The sequence below is a fragment of the Pteropus alecto genome, unplaced genomic scaffold (assembly GCF_000325575.1).
Source record: "Pteropus alecto unplaced genomic scaffold, ASM32557v1 scaffold131, whole genome shotgun sequence".
Classification (NCBI taxonomy): domain Eukaryota; kingdom Metazoa; phylum Chordata; class Mammalia; order Chiroptera; family Pteropodidae; genus Pteropus; species Pteropus alecto.
In genome coordinates, this window is record NW_006434709.1 from 8,254,674 (window position 1) to 8,268,726 (window position 14,053).

The window sequence follows — 14,053 nt, forward strand, 5'->3', positions numbered from 1 at the left end:
GGCCACCACTCATGAAGATTTAATGGCCTGTTTCAGGGAAGAAGGGTGGTGGGGAGGGGTCAGAGTAAATATTCTGCTCTCCCTTTTCTCAAACTCCTTTGACTTAAAATATTCAATATGCCAAGGTGCCATATTTTGGGGTAGCATGTCCTGAACTCTATCAGAGAGTGAAGCAATCTTAAAATACCATGTATAACTAAATGAACAAAAACAAAACATAATTTTAAACAATGTTGACCAAAAATAGTTAAGCTAGTACAGTCACTTATAAAGTGGAAAGGCCTCACAGAAAGCAACATGACAAAATACAATCAATATATTCATAAACTTTCATCTAATAACCCACTCTTGAGAAATAAACTCAATAAATAATTCTACAGAAGCAAAAATTATGTATAAAAACACTAATTGAAATGTTACCTATAAGGAAATCTAGAAACAATCCAAATATGTACTAACCAAGTAAAATGTCAATACAATATTAGTTGTTAAAATAATTACACTATATGACATGGAAAACTGTATTTCTAAAACCTCAAATTATTTAATATGATCTAACACATTTTGACAGCAGGATAATGAAAATAAGGTTTGTCCCAGAAAATCTAAGATAGAACTGTCTACATTTTAGGGTAAAATCTGATTATAATTTATACATTATGACTGGTACTACAGAAAAATAAACATATGTATAAACAAAAACTAGAAGGAATTATTAAAATAAAAATTGTTTTGGTAGAATGTAGAATTGTGGATATTTGATCTTTCACCAAAATTGCCAAAAATGTTTCTGTTAATGAACAAACTAAACAAAAACAGACTCACAGATACAGAGAACAAACTGGTGGTTGCCAGAGGGGATAGGGGTTGAGGGACTGGGTGAAATAGGTGAAGGGATGAAGTAGTACAAATTAGTAATTACAAAACAGTCACAGGGATGTAAAGTATAGCATAGAGAATATAGTCAATATTATTGTATAAAAAATTTTTTTAAATAAATAAGTTCAGCATAGGGAATATAGTCAATAATATTGTAATAACTATGTATGGTACCAGATGGGTACTAGATTTATTGGGGGGGATCACTTTGTAAATTATATAAATAGCTAATCACTATGCTGTATACCTGAAACTAATATAGAATAATATTAAATGCCAACTGTACATGAAAAAAAAAATTTACTTAAAAAAATGTAAAGCATTAAAAAAATGTTTGTTATGGGTTTGTATGTTTCCAACTACAGTATAAGATAATCTTCATGATTTCAAGCAACTTGATCAAAATGCTGCCTGATTCTAATCAATTTTTGCTCAAATAAATTCAAAAGGTTTAATATGCCTCAGTTTATCTTTTAACAGTTCTGTTGTCAGAAGAGGGGACCTCTGATGGCCCCCAGGAAACAATGAGCCATGAGCAGGTGGAAGTATTCACTGAGCTCATTGTGCTCGCTGCTTTCTCGCTGCACCTGGAGGTCATCAGTATGTCGCTTTGGGATATCTGAGCTCCGCAGCTTTTGTATTATGAGCGCTCAGATTTTATTTGAGCATTTCTTTATCCAAACTAGGTCTGACAAACTAGACTCAGTCCAGTGTGAAGAGTCAAGTAAATAAAATTTTGTTTTAAGGGGGAAAAAAAAGAGAGAAAGAGAAAATGAGTTCCTCTGAGTCCAAAGAGTCTACGACTCTTTCATCTGGGACTCCAGCTAACTATGTGTATAAAAATTGAGTCCAAACCTGTGTTTTTCTGAACAAGTGGGTTAACCTTACTAAAGCTAATCCTGAATTGCAGTGGCTACAATGGGAAACTTTTAACCTATTTAAATTTACCCATTTATGCAGTGCCCTAGAGAAAAAAAGGGGTCTCAGCCAGGGTAGAGAGATAATGATTTTTCCTCTTCTACATTTTATGATGACCAGGATGGGACCTACTAAGACACCCCACTAACTCTAGAGCCTGCAGATCAGAGCCTAAGAAAACTAGCAGAACACAGAGAAAGCTGAGAATTCTTACCAAAGTCAGCTCTCCCATATCTCTATCTGTAGTACTTGGTTAAGAGAAAAAGGTAAAATTTCACATTGTCCTTTCTTTTCCAAAGTAAGACTCTTATGATTTTGGTTTGGAGGTACTCCTTGTTTATCAGTTCTTTCCCTCCCAGGGACAACTATTGCTTTCTTGTCTCATTTTATGTCTTGAGAACTTGGCTTAGATTTCCACCTATCTGAGCACGCAAGTGTCAGTTCTTGCATGTACAGGCAGCTCAAACAAAGGTTTGGGGGCTCTAATAATATAGCCAGAAAGAAATGTGGGTTGCAACCCACTTGTGGCTAGTATCCTACCAGCCGTTGCCAACTCTCATGGGAATTGTGTCTTTCTTTTGGTTATCTTTCAGAGTGGTTCTGAATCTTGGGAGGGCAGCATCTCCTGTACCCTCTTTAGGGATGGATGCCTCTTGTGCTCATGGTTAAGCTACAAAAGGCTTATTGGCTTTGGTTTCGAGTCACATAATAGGTAATGCCTGTGGTTTAAAAGAAAAAGGGAAAAATAATAGTTTAAAAAAAGAGTTCAATACTGCCAGGAATATTACTGTTTGTCCTGGCCTGATAATAAGATATTTGAAAGAATTTTTTTAATGAGCTCTATGGACAGAAGTTAGCCAAACTGGAAATTGATATTCAGAGCCTGACAGGAATTTTCGTTTTAGGCCTTCTCCCCTAAGATACAATGAACACTGGAATATTTTGACTTTCATGTTAGTTGGAAATCTCCTTGATTTAAAAAAGCAAATTGAAGATAATGTAGTTGGATGAGTGGGTAAGCCCCATGATATCATTCAGGTTACCACTCAGTTCTTTGATGAATTAAAAACTGCCTTTGCCTTATAAATCAAGTCTTTACAAGAACAGAAATGAGGCTCTAGAAACAATTCAAAACCCACCAATGCTTTTTATCAATCCCAAACCTCTTCTTATTCATTTTAAAATGTTTGCAGATGTTGTGAATGGTCAGGACATTGAAAACTAAATTCCTTCTTGGAGAAAACTTATATCCTTTCTCTGAGCCTTTGAGATAGAAATGTTCTTCCTGGTCTTCTGTTAAGAACCAAGAGCCATCTCTTTGAAATATAAACTGTAGGGAGATAATTCTTATCAGAAAGACAAAAGAAGCTGTTTCGAAACTAGGTAAATGAAAAACAATGTTAAAAGTCTTCTCCACAAATATTAAAAAGCTTAAGCCATCTGAGCAGGTAACCTTATTCCATCTGCTGGCTATCTATGACTTACAGCAATTTGGTAAAGTATAACTTTGTAAACAGAATTAAAACATTTACTTTTCCTCCCTACCTGATCCCTCCAGAATTCGGTAACTTACTTAGTATTCTTATTTTAATTTTAATATAGTTGTTTGCATAAGTTCAAGCAAAATCTGTTCTGCTTATACGGGACACAACTGAAAACACTGGTTATTGATGAAGGCTTTGTCAGGAACGTCATATTTGAGAATGATGTTCATAAAATCAGATATAACCAGACAATTTTAAGGAACTAAAGTTGACTTTATGCAATCAATAAAGCTCCTTGGAAAAACCGCCGGGTATCTCGCTTGCAGTTTCAAGCCCTATCTAACAGATGTGTAAAAAGGTCATTTCCTGGCATCCCCAGTAACATCAGGATATTTGGGGGACCTCAAGAAGAGAGGAATTCACTCTAATCTATAGGTATCCCAGGGAAAGCCAGATGGTGAGTCCTTGGCTTGGCTTCCCAGGCTTGAGAGATCTTTTAATCCAATCTAGGACTCCTTATGAAAAGTTACACATGGGGATGGCTCCATAGAGTAGTGGTTAGCACGTCTGCTTTACACGCAGAAGGTCCTGGATTTGCGCTCCAGGTGGAGCCGTGGGCCAGGCCCCCCAAGTGCACCAGGGGTACCAGGCCCCGGGTGCACGCCGCGAGCATGTGGGAGGTGACGCCCCGACTTCAGAGATCTGGTTCTTAAGGGGAAACGGCAACATCCATAGGTCGGGGGTGGAAGTGGGGTGGGGGGAATTAAAGAGGGAGAAAAAAAAAGAAAAGTTATAGCAAAGCTGACTTTAAAAGAGCCTGTATGACCAATTATCATTCTTGCTACATTTATGTAAATAATTAGACCAAGTTTTTTGAGACTAAACTTATTTTGCAAAAAATGACTCTTACTTTACCTCTGATAGAAAAGTGGGTACCTATAGAGAGAAAAATATGTTTTAATGGGAAACTATAGCACATCCTTGTGGGTATTAAATTCTAGTCCTATTCACTGTCTTTGAGGTTTTGTTATCTACCTGTAAACTGGACTGGATCCTGAATTCTTCTAGTTTCCTGTAGTACATGGCTATGTCTCTTTAAATTAATGTTTCCAATTTTCTCTTACTCTTCTTAGAATCATTAAGGACTAAGACTGCCCTTGAACCTTGTTGGAAGGGACCATATCAGGTCACTACCCAGATAACAGCCAAACTTTAGGGCCTTGAACCATGGGTCCACATCTGCCAATTAAAAAGGGTTCTTCCAAATTCCTGGAACTGTATACCAGCTGGAGATCTAAAATGGTTCCACCCCAGAAGTGGACACCTTGAAGTGAACAGCTCTCCCAAGATCATGGATCAAGATCTCCATCTCCAATATGAAATCTTTATTCCTTTTGCCTTTTCACTATGTGCTTTTTCTCCCTGTTAATGCATGGAAAGACGATGCTCCTTAACTGACAACTATTGCTGAATCTACCACTAAGACCATAGCTGCACAACAAAAGTCTCTAGGCTTTCTGGCTAACATGGTTATAGATAACAAAAATTGCTTTAGATTACTTATTGACTGAACAAAGAGGAGTCTGAGCCATAACAATTACCTGCCACTATAGCTAGATCAACACTTCTGGTATTGTAGCAAATATAAGAAATTAACAAACAATTCACTTGGTACATTCTTTGATTTATTTGATACTAACTGGTTTGGTTCATGGGGGTCATGACTAGGGAGCATATCAGTCTCTTGGTATTATCCTCCTGATAGTCATCATTGTATAGTCTCCTTGGTGCACTGTGTTCTCTCAAGGGTCTTATCTTAAATATGTATTCACTTAAATATGGTTTCACTGCACCTGGAGAAACAAACACAGGATAAACAAGAAGATGAACAGTAAAAACAATTCTTCCACAACCTGATATCATAATCTATGACTTTCCTAAGAAGAAAAACTTAACCCTGATGGTGACCAAGAATAGTGCTAATACCAAACTCCTCGTCAATCTCTCATGTATAAATGATCAAAAGGGAGGAAATGTTAATTAAACAAGGAGGCCATTAGATTGATGGCATTAATGCCTTAGCAGCCTACAATCTACATCAAACCAAAATCTATGCCTGTAATGCCTCAAGGTTAAGAAATCAAAACCTAAAGACAATCAATCATAAACAGCTAATTAGGCTTTCCCAAATAAGGGAACTACTTAAGCTACAACCAATCAAATAATTTCCTTGCTTTGCTTCACCTCTTCTCTGTAAGAGTCTTTCCCCTAGCTCCTGTCAGTGAAGTGCTCCTATTCTTTGGTATTACCTGACTGGAATCTATTTTTGTTCAATTAAACCCTTAAAATGCTTAATATGCATCAATTTATCTTCTAACAGTCATTACTGTGTGTGTGTGTCTGTGTTTATATGCATACATTCATATATTTGTGTAACTTTTCCATGGGGAAAAAAAGCAAGGTACCTTCATTGCTCCAAAAGGCTTCTAAAAAAATCAAAATAGAAATGTGTTCTGTACACATGAAAGCCATTAGGGGAAAAAAGCTTCAGGCTTTAGATTTCCCCTTAGTTTCATTGTAGTAACAACATTAGCGTGTAAAGTGGCCAGAAAAGCTGCATTTACTAATGAAACTACTTCAGGGTGCTCTCACATGCAATTACTGGCCTATATTTATTTGATTAAATTTTTCAAATAAAGCACTCGAAAGCCCAATACAGAAAACTGGGTTAGATATACATTTTATCCTTTTTCCTTCTTTAGTTATCTGAATTTTAAAAGACTCAGATTAAGAATACACCAGAATGAGGACACAGGCTTTAAATTAAAAAGATCTTACTAGATGCAAAATCCTAGACAAGTTACCAAACCCCTGAGACTCATTTCTTCCATTTGCAAATGGAACTACTAATACCAATCTCAAACGACAGTGACAAGATTTAAATGATGTATGAAAGCATACAATAGTATCCAGCACATTAGACACTTAAGAAACATTGTTTTTCTTCCTTTCCTCATTTAAGGTTATTTCATGAACATTATCTTCTTTGTAAAGGCAGATAATTCTTTAGAATGTTTATTTATAACTCTTAACAGGAACTGAAGAAAAGACTATAGTTATTTGGGTTTGTTAGAGAATGGGTTTAACAATAAACTCAAAATCCTAAAATAGAAACAACAGGAACTTGGGTTTTTTTAATGTCGAAGAAACTCAGTAAAATGTTGACAGGTAGAATGCCCTTTTCCTTTCCATAAGTTTCCTTTTATTGGTTTGCCTTTAAGACCAAGATTTTTCAAGTGACATTAGTTTATGGAGCCCTCAATTCAGCCAGCAAAGCAGTTGACCCAAAAACTAAGGTAAGAATCTTTGGCAAAAGCAGAAAACCAGTCTAAAAAATAGATTACAAAACTTGTCCTAATACAGAAAAAAACAGGATTTTACTCAAACTAGATGGCAATTTAACTGATAACTGTTTGTTACCAGGCTGCCTAACAAACAGTCTTTTTTAAGTTTGCTAATATAAGACTACTGGCTCCATCTCTATCCCTTCTCCAAGGCTGAGTATCATAAGATCTCATGTTCTCTACCTATGATTCCAGTCCCCTCTTTCCTACCTGAGGGTAATGAAAACCTTCCTCCTTGTTGATATTGTCTTCCACTCCCATGACCACACACACACACACACAGAGGTCTCCAATAAAGAAGAAAAATATAATTTCGATGTACTAATAAGGAAATGGGGAGGTAATCCTCATCCTCTAACTGGTGAGCACTCCCCTCCTTCCTTCCTACAATGCAGTTTTTATAACAGCAAAATGTGGTCTTTTTATCTTGAAAATGACTTAGCACACTGCTGACATAATTGGTTTTCAAGTCTTATTCTTGCTTCCTTTGAGGAAAAACACAATCCAGGATCACATTTGTCAAATTTCAAAAGAACCTAAAAGAAAACATGTAAGAGCGGAATTTAAAAATATTTAAGGTAAGAAATCATTGAACAACTTGAATTTCAGACCCATGGGTACAGTATTTTAGGCATCATTAATGTCTTAAAGTCATTAAAATCTATAGCAGCCCATATTCCATTTCTTCTCAAATTGCCATATTTCTGTAATATAATCAGAGTAAAAAATGACCAAATATAAGAAAAGATTTTGTACATGTGTGTCTAATGAAAAAAAATGTCACAAAGACCACAGATGACCTGGATTATAACTAAAATCAACTCAAATATTAAATATTTAAAATATATCCTAAAAGGTAAACTTTTCAAACTTTCCTTTATCACAAATATTATATAATTCTTATGAAAACAAAAGGTAGGCCAACATATCACTTTTTAAAGTTCCCTTCTTAGCTCTTGTCTATATGCATACACAATTTGTGATCATAGTTGTAATCACAGTATAGATATACTTTAAAGCAATATAAACATTTAGACTCAAGACTATTTGACAATTGCAATTAGATTCTATTCTGGGTAAATATATTGTCTATATCATGAAAGATATTGATAACACTATCACACAATCAAGCAGTTCCTAAGACATTGAGAAATAAATCATCAAATCAAAAAGTAACAACAATGCACCTATTAGAATGGACAAAACATAGAATACTGACACCAAATGCTGACAAGGATGCGAAGCAACATGAACTCTCAATTCATTATTGGTGGAAATGCAAAATAGTACAGCATCTTTGGAAAACAATTCATTGGCTTCTTACAAACTAAATATACTGTTACCATTTGATCTAGCAATTGCGCTCCTCGTTATTTATCCAAAAGAATTGAAAACTTACGTCCACACAAAAGCATGCACACAAACATTTAAGGCAGCTTTATTCATATTTGCCAAAACTTGGAAGCAATCAAGAAGTCCTTCAGTAGTGAATGGATAAATGGTGGTACATCCAGACAATGAATATTATTCAGTACTAAAAAGAGATGAGCTATCAAGCCATGAAAAAGACATGGAGGAACCTTAAATGCTTACTAAGTGAAAAGTTGATGTGAAAAAGCTACATACTCTATGATTCCAATTATATGACATTCTGGAAAAGGCAAAACATAAAGACATTGAAAAGATCAGTGGTTGCTAAAAGAGAAGCGGGGGAGGGAAAGATGAATAGATGAAACGAAGGATTTTTAAGGCAGTGAAACCATTCTGTATTATACAATAAATTATACTATAATGCTAAATATATGTCATTATACAGCTTTCAAAACCCATAGTATGTTCAACACAAAGAGTGAGCTCTAATGTAAACTAAGGTCTCTGGGCAATAATGATGTGTCAATGCAGATTCATCTACTATAATAAATGTACCACTCTGGACCATAATGTTGAGAATGGGGGAGGCTGTGTGAATGTGAAACCAGGGAGTATATGAGAACTCTATACTTTTGTGTCCAATTCTGCTGTAAACTTAAAACTACTTTAAAAATTAAGTCCATTTACATTTTTTAAAAAGTAACAGTAAGATGTTTTAATGATCTTTGTTACTATGAAGAAAACTAACACATGTTTTCATATCAGGAGACATACATGGTCAAAAGAAAATTTGTCAGTCATTTATTTTTTAAAGGGAGCAGAAGACAGTTGTTTCCCCAGAGCTGGCACTGTTACCTACCTCTTCAGAAAGTCAAAAGATAGGAACAAGACAGCACCACAGCTTAAATACACATCCAGTTCCTGTTCTGTTTACTGCTTGCTCTCTCTGTGCAAAAAAAACGATTTGGGTTTGGTAGACTTCAAAATGACAGCACTCCACAGGTTTTGACTATATGAATCTGAAAAATGTCAAACTCATTAGCTAAAAAGATTCTGATTGCTATTAATTTCTTAAGAAAAAATTTACATACAAACTAAACAGTAAGCATAAAGATTAATTTCCTCTTCAAACATGTGGTATTATAACAATTTATTGTCATGGCAAAAAATTTACAGTGTTATGGCCTGAATGTTTGTGTCCTCCCAAGATTCATGCTGAAGCCCTAATCTCCCATAGGATGGTATTAGTGCCTTTGTAAGAAGAAACACCAGAGAGCTTGCTCTCTCAGGTATGTAAGCACAGTGAGATGGCAGCTGCCTGCAAGCCAAGAGAAAAGGACTCAGGAGGAAACCTACCTTCCTGGCACCTTGATATTAGACCTCCCAGCTTCCAGAACTGTGAGAAATAAGATTCTGTTGTTTAAGCCTCCTAGTGTATGGTATTTTGTAATGGCAGCCCAAGCAGACTAGGACATAGTGGAAACTAAAAGCACTTCTACAGCTTGAGCCAATTAGAGCCTGATCCAAACCATTAACTCATCAGGTTCATGACTTCCAGATTTATACCCATTAATGGTATTCAATGGATAGAAATTCACGAAAGGATAATAAATAAAAGTAAAAGGTAATATACTATGATAATTAAAATTCAGTATTTTGTACTATGGAAATAGCAACTTTACAATTCAGGATCAATCTCCTATCTTGTGGATCATATGAGTTGTTTTGGTTCCTTCTGCTGTACTCATGTGACCATTTTGTTGTTTACTGAAAATCTGAGCTAAGTAGCAACAGGATGTGGTGAAATTCAAACTGATTAATTTTGATCCTCCTGAGAAACCTTAATGATTAAAATGAAGCCTTATTGACACAAATCGGATGTTTTAAACATTTTTAAATCTGGAATGGTAATGTGAGTCAGTATAAAAGAGCAGACATGCAACAAAAATTAAGTTTTCCTGGCAAAGAAACTATGGAGGCCAAAAGACGTCACACTGAAATATATTTGTATTTTCTCCTGTACTACGTGACCACTTCCCCTCAAAGAGAGATTTTGTATCCTTGGCTAAGTAAATCAGGAATTTAATCTAATCTTACAATGGGTAAAGGTGGGTAGGTCACATGGTCTCCTCACAAATAAATAAATCCATCTAAAACACTGCAGAGCTAGCTACATGGTTTGGTAACTACAAGTGAAATAGTTTATGCTTCAGACTACTCAAGAAGTTCTCTTCCTAAATATAAATCTGATTTTATGTCACTTGTCCAATCAAAACCTTTCACTGATTCCTCACTACCCACAGAATAAAGTCCAAGTGCATTAGAAGAGCATTCTTGAAAATAAGGTCTCCTTTATCATCTTGTATCTCACACGTTTGAAAGTGATCTTGGCAGTCCTTGAACTCAACACACATTTTCATGTTCACATGTCTCAATGCTGTTCTCCACTTCGAATCCCTTATTTCTGCTTGTGAAAATCTAATCTTCTAGATCCAACTTAAATATTAATTTACCCTAATAACTGAAATTAATTACAACTCACTGATTAGGCTTTATATTTTGCTTTAAATTCTAATTATTTATATACATGTTCATCTTCCCCAGGAAACTATAGGTTCTTTGTGAAATATACTGTGTCTTATTCATTTTATATTCCCCGCAATACTTAGCAAAATACTTTGCACATAGTTTAATGAATATAGAAATGAACGAAAGACTGCAGACTTGTTTCATTACCTGACAAAATGAATACTCCAATTCTGCATCATCTATCATTCAGTTTACCCACCTAGACAAAAGAAAAGTAATAACTATGCCTAACCTGATGGAATGTTAAAAGGATTTATAACTTATTTACATTATCTGTCAAAAAAATCTTGACAGATAGTCTATAAAAAGTGGTGTTTTCTATTTTTAAGTCCACTAATCAAGTCGGCTTTCAAATCTTAATGTTCTAAATGCCTGAAAGAACAGCCTAGTATCTGCTTCAGCAAAATCTCTTGAGGCTAGATATCCTGAAAGCAATTTGCTGCTTTCCATATTACCCAAGTCTAATTACAGAACATTAAATTCGGAATATATTAAATTACATTGTTATTTAACAAAAAGATCTACAATTCTAGCCACTTAGGGCAAATTTACATGCTAACCCAGAAACTGTGCAAAGCAAAGTCAATGATGATTCTATGAATTTGATATTCACTTGTTTACCTCCAAACAGATCTCTATCTCTATCTTAACCTTCTCCTACGTAGGTAAGATACAATCTTTGGCCAGATTTCTATAAAGGGTCTTTTAAAGTAATTATAATTAATAGCATATTTGGAATTAGTCCATATTTGTTTATTTTAACCAAATTCGAGTTTCAGTTTAGCAAAATGAATAAGCACTAGAGATCTATAGGTACAATTGTACCCATAGTCAGCAATACCATATTGTATACTTAAATTTTGTTAAGTTTTCTTACCACAATAAAATTTAAAATAAACAAAAATGGTTCTCTGTCCAATGGAAGAGATCTAATGAGAAAATACTAGCTAAATTTTAAGGGTAAAAAGTAGTATCCTTGTCATAAGGCAAAAACGGGAAACCTCAATTTCCTCATCAACAGCAGAATGGATAAACATATTGTGATACATTCAAACACTGGTATGGCTCAGCAGGGACTGGCAGATTTTTTCTGTAAAGAGCCAGACAGTAAATATTTTAGGCTTTGCCAGCCATCCAGTCTCTGTTACAAATACTTACCTCTGCCTATGTAGAGCAAAAGACACCACGTACTTTATTATGGACACTGAAATTTGAATTTCATGTAATTTTCATGGGTCACAAAAAATATTTTGTTTTAACCATTTAAAAATGTAAAAATCATTCTTAGCTCACTGGCTATCCAAAAATAGACAGGGCGCAGAGTTAGCCTGTGGGTCATAGTTTGCTGACGCCTGTTCTACAGCAATAAGAATGAATATCTACAACAATATGCAGTAATGCTGAATCTCATAAACATAACGTTGAGTGAAAGAGCCAGACACAAAAGAGTATATACTGTAAGATTCCATTTACATAAAGTTCACAAAAAGGAAAAACTACATTATGGTATTAGAATTTAGGGAAGTTGAGGTACCTAGTGACCAGAGAGGGGAAAACATGTATGTAAATTTATAGGTACAATGTTGTACAGCATATCTTTAGAGCTGATTTATTTTTCTTAACTGAAACTTGAATTTGATTAAAATAAACAAATATAGAATAATAAAGGGGGCTTTGGCGTGCTGGTAGTGTTTGGTTTCTTGACCTAGGTGCTGGTTACATGGGTATATTCACTTTGTGAAAATTCATTAAGCTGCTTACTTGTGATCTGTTTACTTTTCTGTGTGTATCCTATAACCAATAACGAGTTTTTAAAAATAAAAGTAAAGTTTCCTTTTCAGAAATAGCTGAAAAGCCAGAAAGGATATAAAGACAGATAATTAAATATAATCTAAAGAAAAGTAAATCAGATATATGATATATGTGTGAGAGTGGAACCCTCAGTGTAGAATTCTCAATAGAAAAATTAAGTTACTTTCTATCTCTATATCAAGGAATTTATTACCTACTAAGCAAATCTGGATGATAAAAATTATACTAGGAAATTGTTCTAGACATCAAAGTTATGTAAGATTAACATGTTAACATTTATCACCTTGACTGTAAGTTAAATCTACTGATTTTCTTATAAGAATACCAAAGAGACTAATGATGTAAGGTTCATTATCTCACGTGACTGTCATTAATTGTAAGTTAAAGCTACTGGTTTTCTTAATAAGAACACCAAAGAGACTAATGATGCAAGATTCATTATCTCACGTGTCTGTCATTAATTTTAATGGATCGAAAAAGATTATTAGAGGTGAAAGGGAAGAAGTATGCAAAAAATGAATACATTTTCTGCTATCATTCCTTTATGTACATACATATTCTTGTTTATTGTCAGGATACCATGCCTCCCTTGAATGTTAAGTCCAAGAGGGAGGAAAATTGTCTGTTTGGTTCACTGATGTTTCCAGTGCCAGGCACACATAGCAGGTACTCAATAAATGTTCATTTGAATAAACGAGCACATTTTAAGTAAATGATAAATGATTTGTAAATGATTTGATTATTTCTAAGTAACATATGCTCAGGATAAACATAATGAAAATTTAAAGATTTCATAAATGGTATCTTCTTTTAGAAACAGATCTGTAGAAAATTGTGGAAGAGAACTGTACCACGATCAGATGTCATGACAGAGAACAATGTCCAGAATAATTCCATATTGGCATATAAAGACATTAAAAGTTAATCATATATAAAGCATACATGAAACAACTCATACCACAATTCCTACAATTTAGTATAATACGGCTTGTTTTAAAGAGGGATTAGTTGAAATAATTTTTTATTAAAGATAAACCATAATAGAAGTCAAAATTTATACAAATTACAGTCTAAGACAAAGCCAAAAATGTGGGTGTTTTATTAAGACCAAAAAAACTTGATTTTTTCATATTTCTGTAGTTTAAAATAAGGATCCATTCCACCAGAATGCATCATTTATACCTTTCTTATGGTATTTACCATATGATACAGGATTCTTTAAGACAGAGACTGTGACATTCACCTTTGTGCACAAAGCCTTGTATAGCATATTACAGGCTCAGAAATATTTGAGGGATAAATCAAAGATAGAAATTTTCTTTAAAATCTCCCCACTCAGGAACTCCTTCAAGCCAAGTCAAGTTTCCAGACCCAGAATAGTTGCTTTGAGAAAAGGAGAACCAAAAAGAGATCTTCAATTAATATGGGTTTTGCCCTAAACTAAGAAAAAAAACTTACAGAAAACCTCATTACAGGCCATTTGAGCCTATTAAAATACTTTGCAAATTCCAGCTGGTAATCTGTAATTACTGCTTTATCATGTGTTGTTCAGTGACATTAAAAAGTAACATCTTATCAAACAGTGGCTTGCCAGTC

General features: G+C 34.5%; 1 protein-coding gene and 1 long non-coding RNA gene across 3 annotated transcripts in view; both read right to left on the minus strand.

Annotated features, from left to right (window-relative positions):
* The window catches only part of COMMD1 (copper metabolism domain containing 1), a 115,538-nt gene that overhangs the window by 85,249 nt on the left and 16,236 nt on the right, over positions 1-14,053 (minus strand). The gene's annotated exons all lie outside the window — the stretch shown is intronic.
* Positions 4,945-9,074, minus strand: LOC112477897. The gene is made up of 2 exons (XR_003045634.1): positions 8,916-9,074; positions 4,945-5,134 (listed from the first exon to the last, which is right to left on the minus strand). It is a non-coding gene; the product is annotated as an uncharacterized LOC112477897 (long non-coding RNA).